This window comes from Neolamprologus brichardi, unplaced genomic scaffold, assembly GCF_056152115.1.
Source record: "Neolamprologus brichardi isolate AB-2024 unplaced genomic scaffold, ASM5615211v1 NODE_ptg000008l+_length_2720982_cov_1, whole genome shotgun sequence".
Lineage (NCBI taxonomy): Eukaryota > Metazoa > Chordata > Actinopteri > Cichliformes > Cichlidae > Neolamprologus > Neolamprologus brichardi.
The window spans coordinates 1,959,922-1,985,875 of NW_028270135.1; the positions used below are offsets into that span (position 1 = coordinate 1,959,922).

A 25,954-nucleotide genomic window follows, 5' to 3' on the forward strand; every position below is an offset into this window, starting at 1 on the left:
ATAGGTAAGTTAGTTCTGATTCATTTCCAGTGTGTTTTGTTTGTTGTTTTGGCCATGCCCACCCTGACGCTCGCTACCTGTCAAGTTAATAAAACGACTAGTCATTGTAAAGCTGTGGCTGTGTGATTTGCTTCTTTTTATTATTTTTCTTGTGTTGCACTCCAGCCCCCCAGGCCGGTGTGTAACAGCATTCTTGGAAAAAAGTCATTTCTTCCTTGTATTATGTTGTGCCATGTGATTGTGGAGTGGTTCTTTATGTCTTCTATCTAAAAATCTGGGCATGCCCTACTTCACTGTACAACATAAACTATGTTGTTTAGCTTGTGTTTGGCAACCCCCACTGTGGATCAAATACCTGAGACTCTCTACCAGTTGTTTTAGAACTGAAGAAGGTTCTTGGATGAGAAGCAAAACAGGGTTTTGGGCTTCATGATTAACTAAGTCCAGTTGCCTTCTTTCTAAATAGTCAAGACTGCAATGATTGGATGCCTGAGATAGGAATCTTGTTTGGAAAGGTTGCCAGGAGGCTTTTGAAACAATGCTCTTTAGACAGGTGAGGCCACAGTTGTTGTCCTTACTTGACACCCTGTAAAAGCTCCTGGCTTTCCATATGTTAGGGCACCACTCTTGATGTCAGAGTTCTTTTTCACCAAATCCATGCTGAACAAATTCAAGTGTTATGTTCTTTAGAAGTGACTGTTTGAAATTTATGTTTAACCCAAGTTGTTCTGGAGTAGGGGGCATTCTGCCTGGTTTGGTACAGAAAATCAGAGGGGAATTGTCCTACACTGTTGTCCTACACTGTTGTCCTACACTGTTGTCCAGGCAGCCACCGTATCCCTCAGTTAAACCCACCATATCCTCTGGCTGTTAAAGGCTGTTAAATACCTTCAGGAGCCAGACAGGTCAAAACATTTTTACAGTTTTAGGTACCAGGGTCATTTGCACTAGGGGGGTCACGGTCTCAGATCCTATGACCTCACAGTCGTTCCAGGGAACTTATGCCTTCCCACACCCCTACATAGCAGGGCTGATTGCCTCTACACATACATGATAAATCAGCTTACAAAGCTCAGGCTGAACACCTGGCAGCATTTAAACCACCCACTAGGAGATGATTGATTAATTTTTTATTGTATTTTATACTGTGACTCCCCCCGCCCCAAAACAAAACAGGTTTTTATTCAGAGCAGATTTCCTCCCTTTTTCCAACAGATAAAAAAAATACAATATTCATGTTGTCTGAGAGTGTTATGATGACAGGATGCACTTGAAGCATAGAGGTTGTTGAAAGAGTAAATGATAAAAATTTGACTTTCTGGGTTCTTTAAAATCTATATTTTTATTATCTTATGTAACAGTCTCTTTCCTGTGTGTGAAGGGGAAATGTCTGAATCTTTCACTCATGGTAAGTGAAAAGGTAATGAAAAATAAATAACCTCAGGAAAAGATGGGGGAAGAGCAAATGCCATCTGCATAGCATGACAGTGCACCTTTCCGACACTGGTAATGTCATACCTTATCAACTAATAAACGAATAAGCTAATAAAATTAACTAGTTTAAAAAGAGAGGGAATGTCATATTAGTAAATACGTAACCAAAATTGACATTGACTCAAGAAAAATGAACAATAATATGGTAATGACCAATCATGGGTATATAAGCATTAGTGTAACCATCAGCCTCACACAAACGATTCACGATCACTTTGTGGTCATGACAGCTTGATCTCGATACCCTCCTACTTTCTAGACTTTGATGCCGTTTCACAAGAAGTTTCTTTCTTTCTTCTGCTGAATATAATGTACTTCTTCAGTTCCAACAGTAATAGTTTTTGTTTAATAATTAGTTTGTAGCTGAACGCACAGCAAGAGCTAGGTATTTGACTTTTCCTATTTACTACCTGTCCTATACTCATTTTCAGCCTGTCCCTCCGCTGTAGCTAAGCAAAGAACTGTTAGTTTTCTGCATTTGGATGCATTGTTCCTAAAGATTTCTTTATTAATGTTCTTCTACTTTATGTCCAAAGTTTAGTTACATACCATACACAAATCAATATTAAAAGCAGTAATAGATGATTGGAAAGTACAGGAATGACATGAATGATTTATAGGCTAAGACTCCAGTGCCACTCCCCACAGAAGAAGCCTTTCTAAGCATACCACAAAATTGGCCTCCAAATTCCACATGTCATAATTCAATCAAGCACATAGTGGATGTTTTGGAACAATCCCAATCCATGCATGCCCTGCAATCCACAGCACCCAGAGAATCTGCTATCCCAGTGCCAAAAACTGTAGGATATCGCCCAGTGGTCCCACATGCACACTGTGGTGAGATTGTACAAGCCATTGTTAGTTTTGTATGCTTTTCCCCTGTCAGCAAATAAAGAGTTTTTCGAGTTCATCCCTCGAGTCTGAGTGCCTGCATCTTGGGTCCTTCTCCTGCCTGCCACACAGCATTCCCCGACAGAACGACGCGACCAGTACATGGACCCAGCAGCACTTGCCCCGTCTGATGAACTCAGGGAGGATATAATTTATTCAGTGGATAAATTATGTGACCTGTGGCTGAATCATCCAGGGGAGGAATTTCAGCGTGCTGTAGCGAACCAGCTACAGCGACTGGTTTCTGGTCTCCCCTGGCTTTGGGACTCACTTCACCCACTCATACAGGAGTTTTTCCTTAATGAGCTTCATCTGCATCCCCCCTGTTGCTACCGCTCACCTACCCAACTCGGAGAAAGATGTGCTGCCCAGCCCGCCGGACTTGGAGTTGCCCGGCCCATTGGAGCCATCACTGAGGAGGAAGCGGCGGCCGCGCCAACGCCATGTCACCCCACAGCCGGACCCCGGGATGTCAAAACAGCCGGCTGTGGTGACCGAAATGGACACTTTTTCTCTTTCTTCGGGCCATGGGACTATTTATTCTGGGGCTATATTTTTTGCATCAGCTGCTCAGCCATAAGCTCACTTATCTGCTCAGCCGCCTGTTCCCGCTGGAGGGTCCGAGGGACCGCTTCAGCCGCCTGTTCCCGCTCTTCACCCTGGTCTGGTCCAGTCTCCGAGTCTTCGCCTTCAGCGTCGTCTGGTCCAGCCTCCGAGTCTTCGCCTTCAGCGTCGTCTGGTCCTGCCTCCGAGTCTTCGCCTTCAGCGTCGTCTGGTCCTGCCTCACTCCGTCTAGCTTCGTCTGCGCCTGAGGTCTCCATGCTGTCTGGTCCTGCACGTCCTGTCCGGCCTGCTCGTCCTGTCCGACCTGCTCGTCCTGCACGGCCTGCTCGTCCTGTCCGGCCTGCTCGTCCTGCACGGCCTGCTCGTCCTGCATGTCCTGTCCGGCCACTTTCCAGGCCGATGACTGGACGTCATTGCCGTCATGGACGGCCCCCTGAACTACGTTGTTGCCGGTGCCTCCCGCCCGGCCGGCCTCCTGACCTGCTCCGTCGCCGCCGGAGCCTCTCGCCTGCCTCTCGCCTGCCTCTCGCCTGCCCCCTGAACTGCTTACTGGACTCTTGGGCCGTCGTTCTCCGGGCCGGCCCCCTGAACCGCCCGGATTTGGACTGTTGTGAACTTTTTCGGAACTGTTTCCACGTCGCCGCCACTGCCTTCCGTGTGGTCGGCCACCTGAACTGGACTGTGTTTGGGCTACTTTCTTGGGCTCTGGTGTTTCCTGTGTCCTGCTTTTGTTTTCTGTTTTGAGCAGAAACAGCCCTGTCTGCCCTGGTCCCACATCTCTGTTCCCTCTGTTGTAGTGCCTGCATGTGAGTCTGTGTCTTTTGTTCAGTTTGTGTTATGTGTTTCCTGTTTTACTTTGAAGGTCTCTGTCTTATCTCAGTGTGTTCAGTTTACGCTTCCTTGTCTTGTCAGTTCTGATTTCCCACAGCTGTGCTCGCCTTCTGTGTCTCATTCCCCTCGTTACTTCCCAGTGTATTTAAACACTGTGTTTCTCTGAGTCAGTGTCGTGTCGTCCCTCAAGCTGTGTGTTTCCTCGTGTGCCTCTCCGTCAAGTGTAAGTTTATATTTCTCAGTTTAGTTTTGTATGCTTTTCCCCTGTCAGCAAATAAAGCTGAGTTTTTTCAGTTCATCCCTCAAGTCTGAGTGCCTGCATCTTGGGTCCTACTCCTGCCTGCCACACAGCATTCCCCGACAGCCATTGTAAAAGCCTGTAAAAATTAAGCTGTTACAATTAAATTATCACATTTTAATTAAAACCAGTATCTTAATCAGTGACCTCAGCTGTAAAGATTTACAGGTTACATACTAAAACATATCTGAATTAAAGGATCTGAATTTGTACTTACACAAGACATGCATTAGTTAGAAACAACAGGAGATAACTGTTTCATTTGGGTTCACTTCTACTCTACAGTCACACTGAACTGTTCTACAAAGCTCAGGATGAACTTTATTACGTCCTTATTTAGACTTGAGCAATGCAAAGGTCACGCATTACATCTGCCTTTTAGTCTTTCTGCAAAGCAGTAAAACAGCAGTGCACATCCTGCCTTCATTCGATACTACAGTAAAGGCAAATAATCTGATTTCTAAAGTTGTTGGACAGCTCCTGAAATTCCAAAGTGTCTAAACATCATTCCCAGAGCTTCGCCATTCATCATCTGACACATCTGGCCCAAACTGCACCTTTTTCCCATGACTGTGTTCAAGCAAAGTCGGAATTTGGTCCAGTCAGATTCGGAGGAACCCTTATATGGAGTTGCTTGAAATGGAACTGTTCCATTAAGCTTGATGTTAAATCATCGATACTTTAAGTGGTTATTCGGTGTCTGAAAGGAACCAGCTGAATCTTTATTAGTGGGGAAAAATTGCTCAGTCAGACATGCACCAATAACAATTTACAGAAAGTCGCAGTGAGACCAAACTGCTTTAGTGAAAGGTGACCTTGAGTCAGAAGGCTAAAGTGTCACACTACTTTCATTTGTTTGAAAGGACCAGAAAGGTTGTCCTCTCTGCACTTATTTGATTGGATTGTCAATGGCAGGATGAGAGTTTTCGGCCGCACTTTGCTGGCTCTCATGCATACGAATGTAGCGTGGAGCAGGTGATGGTCCTAAGGGGAAACTGTTCATTATTCCACAAACTTCTCTTACTAATCTGTGCTTAAGAACTGTTCTCTTTTCCTTAAGCTTCTCTCACTCTCACTCCCAATCTGGCCGTGGCCTTTCTTTAAAGGACAGCCAAGCGTGCGGTAGACTTTATCTGGCCTCCTTTTCATCTGACCTTTTAAAAAAGTAGCCATTATGTTTCCTCAGGGTTGTGTAACATACACCCACATACCTACAGTAATATTTCAAGTCAGGCTCTTCAAAAGCCATCTCAGCTGATTGTATTTTTAGAATGATGGTCCTTGGAAAAAAAAAGAAGAAAGAAAACAAGGAAATAACCACAGGGCATTGGATTAAAGTTGAGGCTGAGGCATAATAACACAACTCATATGTCAGAGGGACACTTTTTTGGTTCAACAGAAGCACAAGGACATCAGACACAGGATGTGAAGTCATGAACATGTTTTTCTTCCACTGCATGCACGTGAGCTGTCACGTTACTATCGTCATACCTCTCCACCAACAAAAGGGAAGAGAATCAAAATGAAACAAAGGCCTTTTAGTCTACGCTTGGATGATTTCATCAGCAAAGCCAACAAAGCCCTTTCAACGGACACATTCATGCTGCACTGTGATAAAGTTAAAAATCACATGTTTCTTTACATTTTATACTGCTTATCGTTCTACTTTTGCTGCTTGGTAAACAACCACATATCAATTTCAAACTCAATATTCAACCAAAAAGTCTGCATTATAAGATAAAGCACAGCTTCTGATAGTTAACGAGGCTTCAGTTGTCTGAGTGAAATCAAATACACAAACCTTTCTCTTACAGTTCCTTGGGGCTAGGCAGCTTTTTCATAATATGCTGCAGTGAGGGACAACACAACGAAAAAAAAAATCAAGTTGATACATTCAGACTGCTGTGGCTTTGACCCTCCAACGTTCAAGCTGGAAGTTAAAGAGCAGACACTAAAGCACAGCTGTCTGCCGACACTTGCTGATAGAAATGGATGATGGATAAATATCAATACTATCTATAACAATGCTGATATTGATATTAAATTGATACTATGATAGATAGAACTGAATCTCAGTTCAGTATGTAGCACACTGAAAAAATATACCTTGAACATGTCTGAAATGTATTATATTTATAGCCTATAGCAGATTTAAACAACAGAAGCTGATTCAAAGTGCTTTAGACACAGGCACGTTTACACTCCAGTTCTCCAAAAACCCAGTTTCAAAATAAGAAAATTCACGGTGACTTAAATTATGTTCAGAATTTGTAAACTGATGATGATTTGTGTCAAATATTATGTCACATTGCTCCCTCTATATAAACTGGCCTCATAGGGTAAATGTATTGCTATCAGCAATACTTGCTCTGTGTTTACTTGGTTTTTGCATCGATCACAAAGTTTTGCACAGCAGTACTGACTACTCTAAGGCTACGTCCATACGTACCCGGGTATTTTTGAAAAAGCAGATTTTTCTATGCATTTGCAACTTTCGTCCACACATAAACGGCGTTTTTGGTCACTGAAAACGGAGATTTTTAAAAACTCCGCCCAGCATTTATGTGTGGACGAGAAAAACGGAGAAAACGGAGAAAGCGCAGCGTCAAATGTGTGCGCATTTTTTGACGTCACACTGTGCGCCACGTTATTGTTTCGGTGAAATGAATTTCTACAATACTGTTACTGTTACTTGTTCTCTCTGCAGTGTTTAAATGCTTACATATACACACAGTTACTGTCCCTCCACACAAACGACTCGGTTCTGCTTCTATGCCCCAGCTTTGTTTACTTTTTCCCACCGAGGCTTCTAGACTTCTGATTGGCCAACATTTCTGCACGGTTAGGAATATATCGCCACCTGTTGCTTTGGCATGTTCCTAGCAGTGTTTTCCTTCATTTCTGCCTTTACATGTGGACGGGATTATTTTTTAAAACGAAAACGGAAAATCTCCGTTTTCAAAAATACCCGTGTACGTGTGAACGTAGCCTAAGTGTGAGCTTATTAACACTAGAACTGCCAAATTGGTCATGTTGACTCTTTTGGCATGTTAAAATCATGGAATTCTGTTAAAACAAAACCAAATGATAGTTTTGAGAGTCTATTCATCATGGAATTTTGAATAGAATAATAAAGGCTGTTTATACCTAGAAGAACATCAGGGGTCATTTTGACTCCATGAAAATTCATTTAAAATAACAATCATGACTGACTGCCTAGTGACGTATTGTTGCTTATTGCCTGCTACATCATCAGCCGGAACTTGCTAGATTAGATGAGTTAGATAAGAGAAAAATAATTACTGTAGGCCTGAATACGTCAGTTATGGGATATTGAGCCAGGACAGACCAGGGCAGAGTGGATGACACATGGAGAACCAGACCTGTTGCTGGCAGTGGAGAGCATTGCGAAAACCGTCGATGAGCACAGCCCAAACGGAGAAGTATTCCAAGCAAGTAAAAACTGAAATCCAGAGCAGAGCAGCTGAATCGAATGCATGCTGCAGAGCATTGTGGATGAAACACAGAAGGACAGAGAAGTCTAGCGAAGAGTAGGCAAATGTGGAAAGTGTGATACATTTTCATTGTTCTACTTTTTTTTTGCATTTATATTATTGAAGCAATAAATGGTTCAAATTGTTTCACAGTGAGTGTTCTGATGTTATGCCTGCTTTATTTTATGATAGTTAAATATCACAGGTTATCCAAACATTTTTAATGCTACACAAAGCTAATCAGAGTTCATCCAAAATGCTGTGTTGACTGTGATGATTATTTCGTTTGTTAAGGTGGAAAAGCTTCCTAAATCCAGCTGGCCCTGTGTGAGAAAGTAATTGCCTCCTTCACCTAATAACTGCACTAAAGCATTTGTAATAACTGGCAAAACTGCTTTATTTCAATCACACTCAAGGGTTTTTTGGGGGGGCATTAAAATCCTGTTTAAGGTCTGATTTAAGTCTGGACAAATAATGTCCAGACACTCTACTTGTGGACTTTCTTCTAGAGAGCATCCAGGTCCTGAAGCAGCAAAGCAGCCCTACCACCACAATGATTGACTGTTGTGGTAGTTTTGTGGTAGTGTTTTGTTTTGATAACATATTGGGCAGATCAGTCAAGAAAATATTTCCCCTATAGTTTTGGGGATGTTTTTATTAAACATGAGATGAACCTTTGTGCTCTTTTTGGTCTGCAGTTATTTTCACCTTGGAACGACCATAGTTGGCATTTTGTTCAGTCTCTTTCTTATTATTGCTGAATCATGAAGGCTGAGCTTAAATGAGGCGAGTGAAGCCAACAGTCCTTTACATGCTGTTCTGGGTTTGATATAGTCGCAGATGTAGTCTTGGAGCAATTTTGTTAGGCTGTTTCAAGTTTTCTCCATTTGTGGACAGTCGCTCTCACTGTGGCTTGCTGAAGTCTCAAAAGCCTCAGAAATATCAGTATGGAAAGGGTTACAAAACCAGATTTCAGTAACTTTGTTTCTCATCTGTTGTTGAGTTTCTTTAGATCGTAGCATGATGTGTTGCTTTTTGAGATTTCTAGCCTACTTTAAAAGAACCTGTTTGGCAAAGTAAAGTGTTTTTTTTTTTAATTCAGCAAGTGTAGCAGTAATCAGGTCTGACTGTGGTGTGAATTTGAAATCAGCTTTCCAAAAACACGTGACTAATTCCATTTAGTTATTCCATTTTCTAAATTATTAGTCATTGTTAATGAATGTTTTAACAAGGTGTGTATATGTGTGCGTGTGTGTGTATTGGTGGAAGGGGGTTAAACAGAAAACAATGACACATCTAAAGCTATTTACAGTTTTTCCACAAAAGAAAATACGTTTTGGCTTACTATTAAATATACTGTTAAGTTTATCACCTATAATAACTTATGACGCTGTTAAATGATTAGTTTAATGTCATAAGAAATTCCACAGTGTTTGTAATTTATTTATAGCATACTAGAAGTGACAGCAACATCCTACCAGCAGTGTAATGCTAGCTTTCTTCCTTTAGGACAGGCCTCCAGTGACTTGGTCTGGTAATGGTTTCCCTGTTTGGAGCAGAGTGGAAAAGCCTAGGGACTTGGCCAGCGATAAGGAAGAGTAATGATCTTTGGCCGATGAGTGAGCCATGCTGTGGCCACTTCCACTCTCATTCTGCACACCAATAAATGCACCACATGGAGTCATCACTCCACTTGAGGATGTTTTCTGGAAGTCCCACTGAGAGTGTCTGAAGCTCAGTGTCTGGGATGTGCCGAGGAACTCCCGTGGGGCAGCAAGTGCTGTCCCGGGCCCTGGTATTTGAAAATGTCAATGTTTCTGTGTGTTTTCAGAGGAAGGGAGGGAGGTGTGGGGAGAGCTTCCTGGCCCTGTCGGCAGGACCACAACAGATGGCCAACTGGACATCTACGATGCGTCCTTCTGGTGCCATCCTCATGCTACATATGCTTCACCCTGCAGCTATGACTTCCTGGAGATTGCTTTCTCACAGTCCCTCACAGCCGTCACCATGGCTACACAATCCCAATTGTGGGGAACAGACCTCAGCACTTACAAACACAAACATACACCAGTATGAAAACCCTTTTCAAGCCCGAAATCACCACATGCACAGCAAGACATTCCAAACCCACTATCAGGCAGTCTTTTATCAGCCTAGCACATTCTGGTGATACTGGCCACTGCCATCGCTTCCCTTTTAATATTCCGTAATATCCAGATTTCACATGTCATGTAGGTGATAACATGCAACTCAGTCAAGTCTCGACAAAAGCTGACTCGCTGGTTATGATGATCTCGTTTCATTGTGTTGGGTGATGAGAGGCACAATGCCAATCAGTCATGTGGTCATGCTTTTGGAAACAATGGGCCTGCTTTGCCTACTGATAAGCTGAGACTAATCTGTGGAAAATGTTGAAAGCAAACATGATTGATTATTGCAATTATTGCAATCAAATTGGTTCTGGAGAATACAGCAGATGAAATACACAGACAGGTGAGCATACTGGTGGAAATTGCACTTAAAGAAGAGCTTTGAAATGAGAATTACAAAAGCAGCTACGGAAACCAGTTTTTAGGCTGATAATCAATTGACAGTAAGATAACAATGCAAGCTTTTTCATTGTTGTGTTTGTTATGTTTTGATAAAAAGGAAAGGACAGAACAGATTTCAAAATTATTTTTCTTGTGTCATTATTAACATTATTAACACATATTTAGGTATGCCACATAGATGGAAGGTTTCATATATAAAGATGTGAGCCTGAAACTAGTTGTTGCTGACATAGTGGGTGTTAAGAGGTAAAAAAGTACAGATAGCTGATAAATTCAACATGCCAGCAGAAAAATAATCACCATTGTCCAACACAATTCTTCCAAAAGACGTTCCCTATCCGGTTTATTTTAGAGACTAGATAAATATCGGTACTGAAAGTAGCTGTAAAAAATGATGACCCTGTGGGAGGGTTATGAATTTTTTTTCCTCTAATAGTAAAATTAGAGGAAAAAATGTTTTACCTAAATAAAAAAAAAATTTATTTAGGTAAAAATTTCCCCTTAGGTTTGTGGGTTATTTCCTTTAAGGCGTATGTTTTTGAGTTATACCAGGGAGTTAAGCACTTTTGATTTAAGGCTTTGTTTTACAGAGAAGCCACAGTATCAGGGTCATATGCAGTGAGGAGACCTCCATCAAGCTCAGTCACTCTCTCTTGTGTCTGGGATTACCATAATAACCCTAATATCACTGAAAGCACAGTTCAGTGCTTTCAGAAGTTGGAATTCTTTCCAAGTGAGGAAATGGTTCAGGAGCTACAGGAGTAACAGCTGCCCTGTGGCGCACCTACAGAGGTGAGGCTGCCGGACACTGGTGCCACCGGGCCCTCTGACCACCACCAGTAGGCAACGGGTGAAGTGTCTTGCCCAAGGACACAACGACCGAGACTGTCGGAGCCGGGGCTCGAACCGGCAACCTTCCAATTACAAGACAAACTGCCAACTCTTGAGCCACGATCGACCCATTTAAAAATGTCTGATGCCAGCGACAGGTCAGGCTTTAGAGGATTAAAGAGGCTTCACTAACACATTTACACATAAATGCATATAAGACACCTAGCTTAATTGTTTCTGGCCCCTGGAATGTACTTCATACATTCCTTGGTCACTAGTGATTTCTTGGCTTTAACTATATAAATACGTACAGACAAATTCCAGGAACTGTTGCATGCTGAAGCAAACATGAAAGCTCACCCTTCAAGCTCCCAGGTCAAAGAGAAGCTTTACACGTAAGGTATAATGTGCAATTCGAGAAAGGGCAAGGGCCACGATTTCAATATTTACAGTTACAGCTTGTTCTAAAAGGTATTGAAGTTTTAAGACATTGTTTTATCAATGATAGAATTACAAAATGCCAAATCTAGGCAAGTTAGTTGGGTGCATGGATGGATGCTGAATGGCCCATATAGCCCGTAAAGCTGTTTTTTTGTGCAGTGATCATGTCCATGTCTTCATCCTCTCTGTGGATGGTAGTTAAAAAAAGTATAACTTTTAATGTTCTCTATATTTTGGTCAGACACATGAGTAATTACAAAGCGACAACAATGACACAGCAGCTCATTATCTGCATTCTGTTGTTCTATCACTTCATTCTCTGGGGAGAGTAAACCATGGCATCTCTTTGCCCTTGCCAATACTTTGTGGAACAAACAAAGTTGTGAAGCAGAACCAGGAACTAATTTCATTAGCGGCTGCCAGTTGTGACTGATTACAGGCTGTTCTCAGTGGCTGGCAAGTGGGTCCAAAGTTCTGTAAGGTTAATAACCAGTAACAATCAATTACTTAACAAATCTGATATGATCAATGGAGTTTCCAATCTGGCCGACAGCAAGATGAGTAGCCGACTGCAATAGAACCTCAAAAATGCTGAATACTCAACAGCAGCAATGACTTACAGCTTAAATGCTGCTGAAAGCTTAACTGTACAACTGAAAGAAAAGGTAAAATGCTGCTCAATCAAAACTCTCCAGCAGCGCTCCGCTACAACGGAGAACAAGAAAAAACATGTAATTCTAATGAATGAATGAATGAATAAAATTTAATAGGCAAATCAGGATGGAACAATGAGCAGGAGCATATTAAAACAAAACTCCCAGGCAGAGGTTGGTACATAGTATGTCTGCGTTGTGGAAAATGAGAACAGTGCACCAGTAGCATTTTAATTAGTACATCAGCCATCACTAGGCATCCCTTGTATTGGTCCATCTCCATCCACATCAGGACTGATTATTCTAATGATTTCTAAACCTCTGTCCGGCCATTATTCACACATCACAGAGCCCAGCCTTGTTATCTCTGAGGGCAGGGCCTCTTGTCTCCCTGAATCCACAAATTAAATTCAGAAAAGGCCTCCTTTCCTTTTCTACCCTGTCCTTAGCAAGGGGTCTCTGTTGCCATTTAGCATTCAAATCAGCTACTTACATTATTAGGTGAGCTACAATGCTCATTCTCTGAGTCGCAGAAAGAAAATGTTTGCATACCAATATGATGCACCGTGTTACAACAAGGGTAAAGGTGTGATGTGACAATAAAAGTGATTTGATTTAATTACCTCCTGTTGGCTATAATTAAACTTTACAGTGTTGTACATAAGAAACATGCAAGTCTGAGTGGACTAAAAGAAACTAATATTTTATTCCCAACAGAAAAGATAAAAATTTGATGTGAGAGAAAGTTCCATTTGAAGAAAAATATTCAATTAATTTGAATTTGATGGCAGCAACACATTGCAAAAAAAGTTGGGACAGGACCATGTTTAGGACAGTGTCATCCCCTCTTCTTTCAACAGCAGTCCGTAATTTCTGGGAACTGGAATTTTGCTACAGAATTCTAGCAGTTCAACACTCATGACTGCTCTTTGTCATATTTTTCAATACATTATTAACTTACACCTTTCTATTGTGTGTACTATGAAGCCATTCTGTTGTAATAGATGCAGTGTGTGGTTCAGCATTCCTGCTGAAATAAGCAATGAGCTTCCCCAATTTGGATGTGAGTATATGCTGCTCTAAAACTGGTGTATAACTTTCAGTACAGCTGGTGCCTTTCCGCATGTACAAGCTGCCAGTTCCATGGGCACTGATGTATCCCCAAATCACCAGAGGTGCACGATGATAAAAGCGATGATTAAATGTCCTCTTCTCTTTAGTCCAGAATATGTGGCGTCCATGTTTTCCAAATAGAATTTCAAATTTCGATTTAAGTGACCACGCAACAGTTTTCCACATTGTCTGTTTTAAATGAGCTTTGGCCCAGAGGCAATGGTGGCATTTCTAGGTGGATGATCTGATATCGTCGTGTTGGTGTTGTTCCCAGATCATCATGAAAATGTTGTTCCAGGTTCAACATTGCAAGTGACCAATCACATTATTGTGACATTATTCTTTTGCGCACCAACCCATTCGTGCATTTATGAAATTCCAATGTTGCAAGGACAATATCAATTCTGCTTAGCGTTTATTAAAGGGTTAGGGTTAGGGTCAGGGTTAGGGTCCGTTGATCGGCGGACAAAGGCGGTTTCTCGCAGCTTAAGTACAGTTTTTTGTTTTACGCCGGTTTTCCCCGAAGTCGCAAAAGTATGACATCACAACATTCTGATTGGTCACTTGCAATGTTGATCCTGGAACAACCTTTAGTATGATGATCTGGGAACAACACCAACACGAGGATATCAGATCGTGCTTTCCAGGTCATGTTTGCATATGGCTTCTTCATTCCTTAAAGAGCTTAACTGTTAAGCATTTGTGCATAGCATGGTGAACTATGACCGAGATTTCTGCAGGTGTTCCTGACCCTATGCAATTTTTTCATTGACAGAATCCTTTCTGACATGCCTTTTTTAAAATGCAGTACTGAAGATCAGGGGCTGTCAATATTGGCCATTTCTCCATATTCTCTGTATTGTTTTGATGCTATCATGTACTTTTTTTAGAACCTCTGCCTTTACTTACTTCTTAAAAATTCTGCCTCTCTAAGATGTAGTTTTTATAACCAACCATGTTACTCACCTGTTGCCAGGTAACCTAATAACTTATACAATATTTGTTGAGCTGTTTTAATTTTCCAGCATTCTGTTTCCCCATCCCAACTTTTTTGAGACATGTTGCTGACATCAAATTTAAAATAAATTTGTATTTTTTTTTATCATCTAGTAAAATGTCTGAGTTTAAACAGGTGATACATCTTTTATGTTCTAATGTGAAACAAATGTGGGTGTGTGAAATTTGTGAATCATTTTTATTTACATTTTATAGAGCATCATTTTGGGGATTGTGGTTATATAACTAACAAAACAACGGTGTGTCCAAAATAAGCTGCAGGAAGCTCGAAAAATGTTCTTTCAATTTCATAATTCAAAAACTTTTTGGTAATTTCCTTGTAAAATTGATGTTGAGTAAAAATGCTCCATGTTGCAGTGGAAAATTGACTGCTGTCATGTTGTATCAGTGGAAATACACTCTCATGATATAATCTGTATCACAGAGACACCACACATTCTTAATGCTGATTTATGAGATACCACCTCTGTATCTATCCACTACACCCATGGTGTCACACTTGGATGATGCACCAGCCAATACCCTTTTAGAGACCCAGAAAGTCTAGATTAGGTGTTGGTTGCAGTTTAGACAAACTAGTTTGTATCTTGCTGGAACCTTGTTGTTTGGCTTTTCTTCACTTCCTTTTCAATCTTGCCTTTACTTGCTAGATAATTTTAGGCACTAAAAACTACTTTAGTACAAGAAACGAATAAAGAGTAATCCTTGTGTGTAAGTGAAATAGTACCAGTAATATTAACTGACCCCCTGGGGATAAAACCTGGATGACTGTTGTGACACGGTTAGAATATTGCTGTAACTGAGAACTGGGGACTGAAAGCATACTCCTGTTCAGCAGTGATGAGGTGGTCCAGAAACAGATTGCATTGTGGGTGTTGGGATATGCAGTAACAGTCTGATCTGTAGTACATCCTACCTGGATCTTACAAGTCTTAAAGGCTCTACCACATACACCTTGTTACTTAATTCAGCTCTTAGTTTTGCATCACTTATCCAGACCTGGATTATGATCATAGCAAGCATAGCCTGCACAATCTCCTCCCACATAACTTCCACCCAACCTGAAGTATTGCCAGCATCAGAGTGCCGTGGCTGTTTTCCCAGATGGATGTTAGAGAGTGGGATTTGCATCAGATACCTAAAGTACCAGAGCTTGTTATGACAGAATTTTATTTAAGCTTATTGTCACTTCTTGAGTCAAAAAACACACAATATCATGACCATAGAGGCAGGTCTTAGGCCACTGAAGTCTCTAAGAACACTAAGACATTTAGGAAATGCACTCATCCTTTATCCAACATACAGTACATATATGTACACATGTTGTTATATACATTCAAACATACATACTGACATACGTACTACAAGAAAAGGCTTTTGTGTTTCTGTTCATGGAGTGAAACTATGGAACAGTCTGAATATGGAATTAAAGCAATGTCCAAACATGTCAAACTTGAAAGAAAAGGAAAATATTTAAATTAAGTGAATGTCTCTATTTAAAAAAACAACAACAAAAAAACAAAAAAAAACTCATGATGTGATATTATAGTATATAGTATATCAGAAATCTGTTCACTATTTTTATTACAAATTATATCAGTAAGGAAGCTGACTAAATATTAACTGATAATTTATGGCAAAGGGGTGGGATTAAATAAGTGTTTACTTCTTCCCTTTCAACATGTAAATTAATCAGAACGGTTTTTTTGTATGTAATTTGTATAGTATTTTTTTCTCTTATTTTCTTTTCTAAATGTACTTGTATATTGTTCACGTGTTGAAATAAATTACCAATCAATCAATCAATCAATACAAGCAACAATGTGGAACACAGAAAAATGTTTAAGTAAATCTGCTGAACTGCTGAAATACCATTCCTGCCTCTCATGAAAGGCTTGCTATGGGCAGTGTTGGGAAGGTTACTTTTAAAATGTATTCCATTACAGATTACAGAATACATGCCCAAAATGTATTCTGTAACGTATTCCGTTATGTTACTCAATGACAGTAACGTATTCTGAATACTTTGGATTACTTAATATATTATCATGCTGTTTACAACTACATGAATGTACTATTGCTGTGATTTATTACTGTTACTGAAGGTCCGCGGCTCCGAACCGTAGTAAAGGGACCTCTGGCTAATACGGTGGGTTCTGTGTCGGGCTTGTAGCCAAAAACTAGCTTTACTTTGTTGTCTGGGTCAACTTTGCTAGCGAGAGACAGAGAGAGGCGTTGAAAGGCTGCTCCAACTGAACTTATTGTTTTTGGAGGAAAACACGAACACGGTGTACAGTCGAGTCTTAATAGCTTACTTACAGCTGGGCTCGTCAGGCTCTCTTCTTGGCTGCAGTGGTTATTATTATATTTACATGCTTCCAGCTCCCGTTTCTGCTCGATGACAGCTCGTACTTTTCCTTTTTCTCCCTCCCTCGCTCACAGACACATAACGGGTATGGCAGTCCATTCTCCCTGCAGCACGGACTACACTGCCTATGATGCTACATTCTTTAGAGCTATACCTGTAGCATTCTGCCTATTAGCTTAGCACAACAACAACAAAAAGGCCTCTCTCACCCAGGAAACACGCAGAGAGAGCGTCACCCTGTAACCATGGCAACTGTAACACTGCCACCTGGAACAACAGAACGTAGCTGTCAAACAAAACCCAAACAGTCCTGACCCGCCACAATATGAAACAGGGAAGTACCGCCGTGTAATCCATTTATTTCAACAAAGTAACTGTATTCTAAATACCACCTTTTTAAACGGTAACTGTAACGGAATACAGTTACTCATATTTTGTATTTTAAATACGTAACGGCGGTACATGTATTCCGTTACTCCCCAACACTGGTGATGGGATTAATAAAACTGCAAAGTAAATTCTGAATTTCACTGAAACCCGGTGAAGGGTACCATAAGCAAGGGGGATAGGTTATTGCTTGCTCGTTTTTGCTATAACATTATAACTGTTGCATTCTGAACCAGTTCAAGTGCAAGGAGGCTTGAGTGGTAATCATGAAAAGTGAGTTACAATACTGCATGGGAGAAAATGAAAATGTACTAAAAGGTCCAAGGTGTAGAGGTTTGTTTGTTTTTTGTATTTTACAAAATTTATTAGATGAAAGAAATGTGAAAAATGTGCATATATCTGAAAAATATGATGTGGTACAAATGTTCCAAGCAGGGTTTACTTGAGTTTTTGAGTTTTGGTAAGTAAAAATGTTATAAAAGGTCTGTGGCTAGCAGGTATGGTCGTCTCTGTATTGTACCCATGGACTGGATGCAAACTCTAAATCTAGTTATCTTGCATTAGCTGATAACTAGTACTCCAACTTTTGATTCAAACAGTCTTTTCGGCACATTACAAAACCAAAAGCTGATGTCAGGGTCATTAGATCCTTGTTTTATATACAGTCTATGGTTACAGGCTGTTTCTGAAAACATATTAAAAATGTATTAAAAAACACAGAATAACCCAATGCTCAGGCTGGTGGGGGAGAGAGAGTGATTTTCTGTTTAGAAATAGATCAGATTTTAGTCAGCAAATCATTCTGTCCGTTTTTTGTTAGTTTTTTTGGCAGAACTCGTCAGTAAATATGGAGGAAAATATAAATAAACAGTTGTTTACCGTTACCTGCATGATAGCCAGTGGACAATAGATCTACCCTTTCACTGTTGGGATAATCTCGCAATGACAAACAACAGCTAATTATTTACGCACTGGGGCTGTGACTGTTATGTCAAGGTATGATCATGTATTTGTGCAGATACCACAGCAGATGGCAGTTCTGAATAGGAGCCATATGTAAACATTACAAATAAAATGGAGGTTTAAGCTGTCATGTCATGCTGACACAGCTGAATTTCTGGGTGTGTTTTAGTTCAGATTTCATCCTTTACATCAGATGAGTCAATATACTGTATTCATTTTGACAGGAATTGTGATAGTTACTGCAGTCATTGGGTATTTTTAACCGCCTTGCTTAATTTGCATATAATTCAACTCAAGCTCACATAATTATTGAGTCCAACAGAACATTTGTTCCAGACTAGTAGAGTCTTCTTCCAAACTAGTATAGTGACCTTGACCTTTAGTTACTTGTATTATCATATTACACTGCCTGAATTTTACAGTAGATTAATTTGAACAGGAGACAGGCATGAACCTTAAAGTGAGCTTTTGATATTGATAGTTCAGAGATAAATGTTGTCCAGAAATCCAAAATCATCAAAGAACAATGCCAGGCAATCCAAATACCAAAAATCACTAGGAATGCAAATACAAAAAGCACAGGGGACATAGGGCGAGGAGATACACAGGTACGTCAATGACACAACAAGTCAGTGATGGAACAGGAAAAAGGTGGGGATGGGGGGGGTTAATGGTAAATGGACACAAACAGAACTAACCAGTTATATCCTAAAAGTAATCAGAAAACTAAACTAAGACTTTCGGACTTTATGGGTAAAGAACTACAGAAGGAACACAAACAAAAAAGTAAATTCAACTTCTGAGATAAATGGTAAAAGGCCTGTATTTATATAGCGCTTTTCTAGTCCCTATGGACCCCAAGCGCTTTACACAACCAGTCATCCACACATTCACACACTGGTGATGGCAAGCTACATTGTAGCCACAGCTGCCCTGGGGCGCACTGACAGAGGCGAGGCTGCCGGACACTGGCACCACCGGGCCCTCTGACCACCACCAGTAGGCAACGGGTGAAGTGTCTTGCCCAAAGACACAACGACCGAGACTGTCCAAGCCGGGGGCTCGAACCAGCAACCTTCCGATTACAAGGCGAACTCCCAACTCTTGAGCCACGATCGCCCCTGTATATTGCCCCGAAATATCAATCTGCTCACTTCAGTAGCAGAGGGGGTGTTACCAGTTTCAGCTGCTTGATTAAATTAACAACAGATTCAATACAGGGGCAACAATGAGACAACACCCAAAACAGGAATGGTTTTACAGGTGGAGGACACCACAGTCTTTTCTGGCTGGTTTTTTCACACATTTTGCATTTGACTCTAGCTGTGTCAAATTTGTGTTTGGTGGTGGACAGGTGGTGCACAGTAGGTTTTATCAGAGCTGAAAACTGCTACCTACTGCTTCTAGATATGAGGCTGGAAAAGCACTGAGACTGAGACTGGACTAAACTGCAATGTTTCAGACCGAAAATCCAAAACAAGAACCATTACAATGCATAAACCCTAAAGGGAACTGCATAATCTATGTTTATTTTCACTTACTCAAGAGATACAGGATAGGTAACTCATTCAGTTTACTGAAATACTTCCACCTCCACGAGCAACTCAGAGAAAGACTAAATGTAATAATTTGTTTTGATGCATTAACTACCAAAAGTGTTGTCAAGCCATTGGAAGAACAACAGAAATCCACACAGGGGCCTAAATCCCAAAACAAGTTTTCTTCATCTTCATCACTTCATTAAAAAATAGCAGACAGATTAAAATACAAGAAGAAATGGGAGAGTAGATGACAGTAGATGAGACTGAGTCAGCCCAACGATGTGTAGCAGGATGTCAATTGTGCAGTGGTGCATCATTGTCATATTCTGAAAGGCTTATGTGACATAATTAAAAGTCCCAGAACCTTGAGGGCAGATTGTTTTCTCGGCTACTGTTTATTTTAGACCATGCATGCTCTACAGCAGCTTATACAGCAGCAACTCTAAAAAGAAAACTGAAAGTCAGTTTCTCAAAATATAACTCCACGATGAGAGCACTGAACCCATAACACAACTATGATCTAGACCTACCATATGGTCAGTGTTGGGGAGTAACGGAATACATGTACCGCCGTTACGTATTTAAAATACAAAATATGAGTAACTGTATTCCGTTACAGTTACCGTTTAAAAAGGTGGTATTTAGAATACAGTTACTTTGTTGAAATAAATGGATTACACGGCGGTACTTCCCTGTTTCATATTGTGGCGGGTCAGGACTGTTTGGGTTTTGTTTGACAGCTACGTTCTGTTGTTCCAGGCGGCAGCGTTACAGTTGCCATGGTTACAGGGTGACGCTCTCGCTCTGCGTGTTTCCTGGGTGAGAGAGCCTGTTGTTGTTGTTGTGCTAAGCTAATAGGCAGAATGCTACAGGTATAGCTCTAAAGAATGTAGCATCATGGGCAGTGTAGTCCGTGCTGCAGGGAGAATGGACTGCCATACACGTTATGTGTCTGTGAGCGAGGGAGGGAGAAAAAGGAAAAGTACGAGCTGTCATCGAGCAGAAACGGGAGCTGGAAGCATGTAAATATAATAATAACCACTGCAGCCAAGAAGAGAGCCTGACGAGCCCAGTTGTAAGTAAGCTATTAAGACTCGACTGTACACCGTGTTCGTGTTTTCCTCTGAAACAATAAGTTCTGTTGGAGCAGCCTTTCAACGCCTCTCTCTGTCTCTCGCTAGCAAAGTTGACCCAGACAACAAAGTAAAGCTAGTTTTCGGCTACGAGCCCGACACAGAACCCGACGTATTAGCCAGAGGTCCCTTTACTACGGTTCGGAGCCGCGGACCTTCAGTAACAGTAATAAATCACAGCAATAGCACATTCATGTAGTTGTAAACAGCATGATAATATATTAAGTAATCCAAAGTATTCAGAATACATTACTCTCATTGAGTAACGTAACGGAATACGTTACAGAATACATTTTGGGGCATGTATTCTATAATGGAATACATTTTAAAAGTAACCTTCCCAACACTGCATATGGTGAAAAGACAAGAAAATGATCTCTAATAGTCTTTATGTTCAATATCTCCTTTTTTGGGGATACACATATGAAACTTTTATCATCTATTTCAAATTACTAGCTTGATTAATGTGTCTTTGCTCTTTTGCTAGGAAAGAGTTAGCAAATATACTACATGATACTTTAGCTGGCATCATGTGTACTACACACACAGCTGTCAGCATGTACGTCCCATGGTGCCAGCAGGTTTTGCCATTTTTAATGGATTCTTAGAGAGATTCAAAATCCCTCTTAATAACAGGCTTTTTATTATGCTGTTGTGAAATTCCAGCCAGGAGATGCTCGCCCAGTAAATTTGCTAAAGCTATTAGCCATTTCTGTCATTTAGGTGTAAGCATCTGCTGTTTCTAACTCTTTATGTGTGTCTACATGCTAAGCTAAGCTAGCCAGATATAGAGTGTAGCTTCATATTGGGCATACATGAATGTCATACCACCCTAAAAGATCAAACACTTAAGAAGAAGATAGATATATCTATTTGCAACATAAACCTAAAGTTAATCTACTCCCATAAACACATGTGACATGCTAAATTGCTATGGCAAACTGAGCAAAGTGACCTCTCTCCAGGGCGCCTGCGCTTCAGTCTTTTCATATTTAAGTCTAAAGTATAAACACAATATAAAAACATATTTCAGCCTGAAAAACAGGCCCATTAAAGGGGCGGTCTGGCTCCTTGACTTTGTTAAATGATATGAAACTGAATGCTAAAACACTGTCCAAAAAGCAACCGGTTAATTCACAAACCTACTTTCCCAAGAATAATAAAAATAAGAGCAGGAAACAGGAACTATCCAGGGATGACATGATCACAGACACAACAGATAGCTTTTATAAGAGAAAGGGAGTATAACTATCACACATCCATCCTTTCTCTGAACATCTCAAAGAATATGGCATCCATACAAAGTCACAAGCACACGCTCCTCACTTAGCCTGCAGGCACAATATGTTTACAGCAGAAAGATTTCAACAAACATCTGCTCTCTTGTTGTCTGCAGAAAGCAACGAAAAGGCATCTCTGATGGCCTCCCATCCCCCTCATCTTTGTTTCTACTCTCCTCCCTACTAATCTCCTCCCCTCTTCCCTCTGCCTCGGTGTGAGGCTGGAGCATAAAAACAGTCACTACAGGCTGAAAAACGCAGGGTGAAAAGGAGGGATTCCTCCAGTTTTACCTTTGAATGTAGGGATTGATGTGGGCTGTGATTCAGTGATTCAGAAATCCTGCTCTTCCTCAGCTTCGCCTGACAACATCATATGATCCAACCACCTGCTTCGGCTCCCTGGTCATATGATCTGGTTAAGTCTTGGCAAAGAACTGTGGGATTTGTAGTTGAGACCTACTGTGTCGGTTAATACCCTGTATTATGTACCTATACAATAGCTATATATTCTGAAATCTTCAGCAATTGAAAATCTAAAAGAGTTGTATGTGAATTACAGTTTTCATGACAGTTTTAAACATATACAGCACAGATGAAGTGAATATCATTGATGGGTTCTTGCATTCATTCATATGCAGATTATTTTAATGCCGCTACAGAACAGAGAAATTATCTACAGAGACCAAAAGAAATCTGAAGATCAGGTCATACATTTTAAAAGTGAGGGTTTAAAATATTTTTTCTTAAAGCAGCTTAGGAGCAAAACAACAACAATTGAAATATTCACCTATTCTATTGACCCATCCTAAGTAAATCCAGCCAGCTCTTGTGACTACTGTGGAGATATACCAGACCTGTCCTAGTTGTGGTTTCAAACCAGGCAGTAGGGGTGGTCTCGTTCCTTCCCATCAAGCAATTGTCTTCTTTGGTTCATCCAGATTAGTTGATTCAAAGCCCGGTATGCACACTGCCAGAATCTTTTAGAGTGGAGAACCAGTCTTCCACAGTAAAGGCAACCAAAAAGCAGGACCTACATTACATATCTGATCAAGAAAGAGAAGTCTCCCTGAAGGCTTTTCATGACTCTCATCTAAAATCTACTTTATCAGGTTCCTAACAAGGACAGTTTGATATGTGTGAATGTCGTGGTTCTTTTGTTTAACTTTGCGGATGTCTCGGTATGGATTGTGTCATACAGCAGAAAACAGCAAATGGAAAAATGTGAAGCAATTGCATTTACCAGATGAGCTAACTCCAGCCCCAGACAGAGATCCGTAGGTGTAGATGATCTAGGTGCCTGCTTCCTATGCCTCTGCACAGGTTCCAATTTGATAGAAAAAAAGCATTGAGATGGAGTTCACCTAAAGTTCAGTCCAAAACAACACCTGGTGTGATAACGGCCATGACTAGGTAATAAGATGTGATTCATGGCTGCCTCAACCTTTGGGGTATCAGACCTCTGCAGTGATTTTGGAAATGTACTAAGAGAAAATATCATATGTGCAGCATGTGAAATAGTTTGTATGTGATTTGGTATCTTATTACTGTTTTAAAGTTACACTCAGTAATTTTCATTTTTTTATTAGAAAAAAATACTGTACCCATAAACATACATAGATTATTATGTCAACAAATGGATGCATTCTCATAAACTAATAATTTATCCATTAAAAATACATATACAAATGCACGAGCAGGTTCGCTGTTTGTGAATACAGTGGGCAGGACAGACATCTCCCTTCTGACTAATGGCGTTTTATGTATGCATGTGCGCGCTATGCCAGAGGTAGAGGGCAAGAGAAGTCGTAGCTGTTCAAATTCCCTGAAGGGACATTTCGATTCCTGTCTGCACCTACAAGCCATATGGATAAATATGTTTTATCCTCTGAGAGAGGGGTTACACTTCACCAAAGAAATGACAATGGGAAGGAAATAGACAACACTACTGGCATCTTAATAAAATGTCATCCTCGTCTTCCTCACCTCAACCATCATCTCCTGAACTTGAAGTCAGGGCTCTAACACATGAAAACATGCATACATGCTTATTCATTCCCAACACTGTCACAGTTACTTACTGTTAGCAGGTTAGACTGCCACATCCCGTCCCCAGACAGATGACAAAAGGACACTAAATAACAACAATAGCTGTTTATAACTTAATATTATACCAATTAATGTTAGGCTCAAGTGTCTAAAAATAATTTTTCTCTGGTAATAAGTTTGATTACATTCTCACATCATATGAGAGTTTATTCACTAAGCCTCGGAGTTTCACTAACAATGGTGAACAGAGACTAAGAGCAGCAAAAATAGCACCCTGCTGAAAAGCTCAGCATATCTTCAATAACTCACCTCAGTATGACTGTTATTGGTCAGAAGTGACCATTCTCTGACTCACTGACCCAGCTTTAACAGCCTCTTCCAGAGTAAAAGGATGCTTCTCGTCTGGCATTGATACCTTAGGTAAACAAAGGGAAAAACTTGGGGGTGGATCTGAATGTGGCCAAAACAGTAGTAGAAATCCCACAGCCATTACGGTTAGAGTCTAAATTTTCATTTTTTTGATCTCACTTGACTCATTAAAACATGTTTGTTCTACAGCACTCGTTCAAACTGGGAGGGGCAAGAAAACAAAACCCAGTTGACAGCAATCTGCAGTCTACTGACATGCGCTGGATTTGTTACCTTTCAAATCAAATCCCTTGCATAACTTTTAATTTCGTATAAAGAATTTAACCCTAACATTTGTTGTTAACAAAGGTTAGGGTTTTGTAATTTGATATTCACTTCCCTGCAACTGTCATAGTAGGTCAACCTTTTTTGCCTACAGAAAGTTCTCAGTTTTCATTGTAAGCATTACAGTAGCCATACACTTAGGTCCAGAAACGTTTTCAGAGTGATAGAATATTCAGAATGGCTTCACATGAGACACCACAATAGATTTTGAAAGAAACAATAGAGACACAATTAAAATGTAGACTCTTCGCTCTGATTCAAAGCACTGCACAACAATGCTGCATGACCTTTGAGGATTGACCAACATTTTCAGTGAAAGTGCCCAATTTTCAGGGGCTCAAATGTAATTAGAGAATTTTCTCCAAAGGTGTTTCATGGAGAGGCTGGGGCTGTTTCTTAATTATTTCTCAATCAGTTAAGCAGGTGAAAGGTCTGGAGTTGATTCCAAGTTTGGCACTTGCATTTGGAAGCTGTTGCTGTGAACATGAAACACAATGTAATGTCAAACAAAATCATTGCAGCTAAAACAAGCCCTTTTTATGGCTTGTTCATAATGAATATGCCACTGTGATTCTACTTTAGAAACATTAGAAATGGGATTTTACAATACTACAAGTTGACTATGCAACACTGCCATTGTTACCTGTTCTATGGTCTGCTATATCACTGTTCTCCTTGGCTAGCTTGTTGTTAGCTTTTTGTTTTGAGTATAGCACAAGTGCCCATTAACGAAAAGTTTTTTTCCTTTCTTTTTTCTTACAACAGACACTTGTTGTAACTTTTTATGCAGGTAGTATAATCATTCATACCATCAATGTAACCAATGTTACATTACTGCATTATAAAATTTTAGCTCAATTACAGTAACATCTCTTTGGAACATGTTACATGCAACACTGAAAATAATGAATGGTCCATAAAAAGAGTAACTTGGGACTACACTGACGGATAGCAACTGTTGCTTTTTGGCAAGTATGAAAAGGTGTGACAACGCCTACATCATCTTTTGCTTGTACAGTCTTGGAAAAAATTATTTGAACCCCTGCTGATTTTTAATTTAGTCTATAAGTGAACTGATTTTGTAAGTTTGCCCACTAAGAAACAAATTATCAGTCTATAAAAAAAATCCAGAGAAATGCATTTCAAAAAGGTTATAAACTTATTGCAGTCTGAATTTTTTTGAAAATGCAAATAAGTATTTGATCAATCAGCAAGATTTCTTGCTTCCACCACAAAACATAGAGAGGATGTGCAAAATGGGACAACATCCCCCCTGAGATGTGTGCAAACGTTTAGCCAAATACAAGACACAGCTGACCTCTCTGGTTCCCAACAAATGTTTTGTGACCAAGTGCTAAAGC

The 25,954-nt window shown here is 40.4% G+C and overlaps 1 protein-coding gene across 2 annotated transcripts in view; it reads right to left on the reverse strand.

The window, feature by feature from the left end:
* Positions 1–22,270, reverse strand: part of tsnare1 (T-SNARE Domain Containing 1) — a 250,202-nt gene extending 227,932 nt beyond the window's left edge. For both annotated transcript variants that reach the window (XM_087837141.1, XM_035913745.2), the window contains exon 1: positions 22,146–22,270. The gene's annotated coding sequence lies outside the window, so the exon portion shown is untranslated. The remainder of the gene's footprint in view (positions 1–22,145) is intronic.
* Between the last annotated feature and the right edge of the window lie 3,684 nt (positions 22,271–25,954).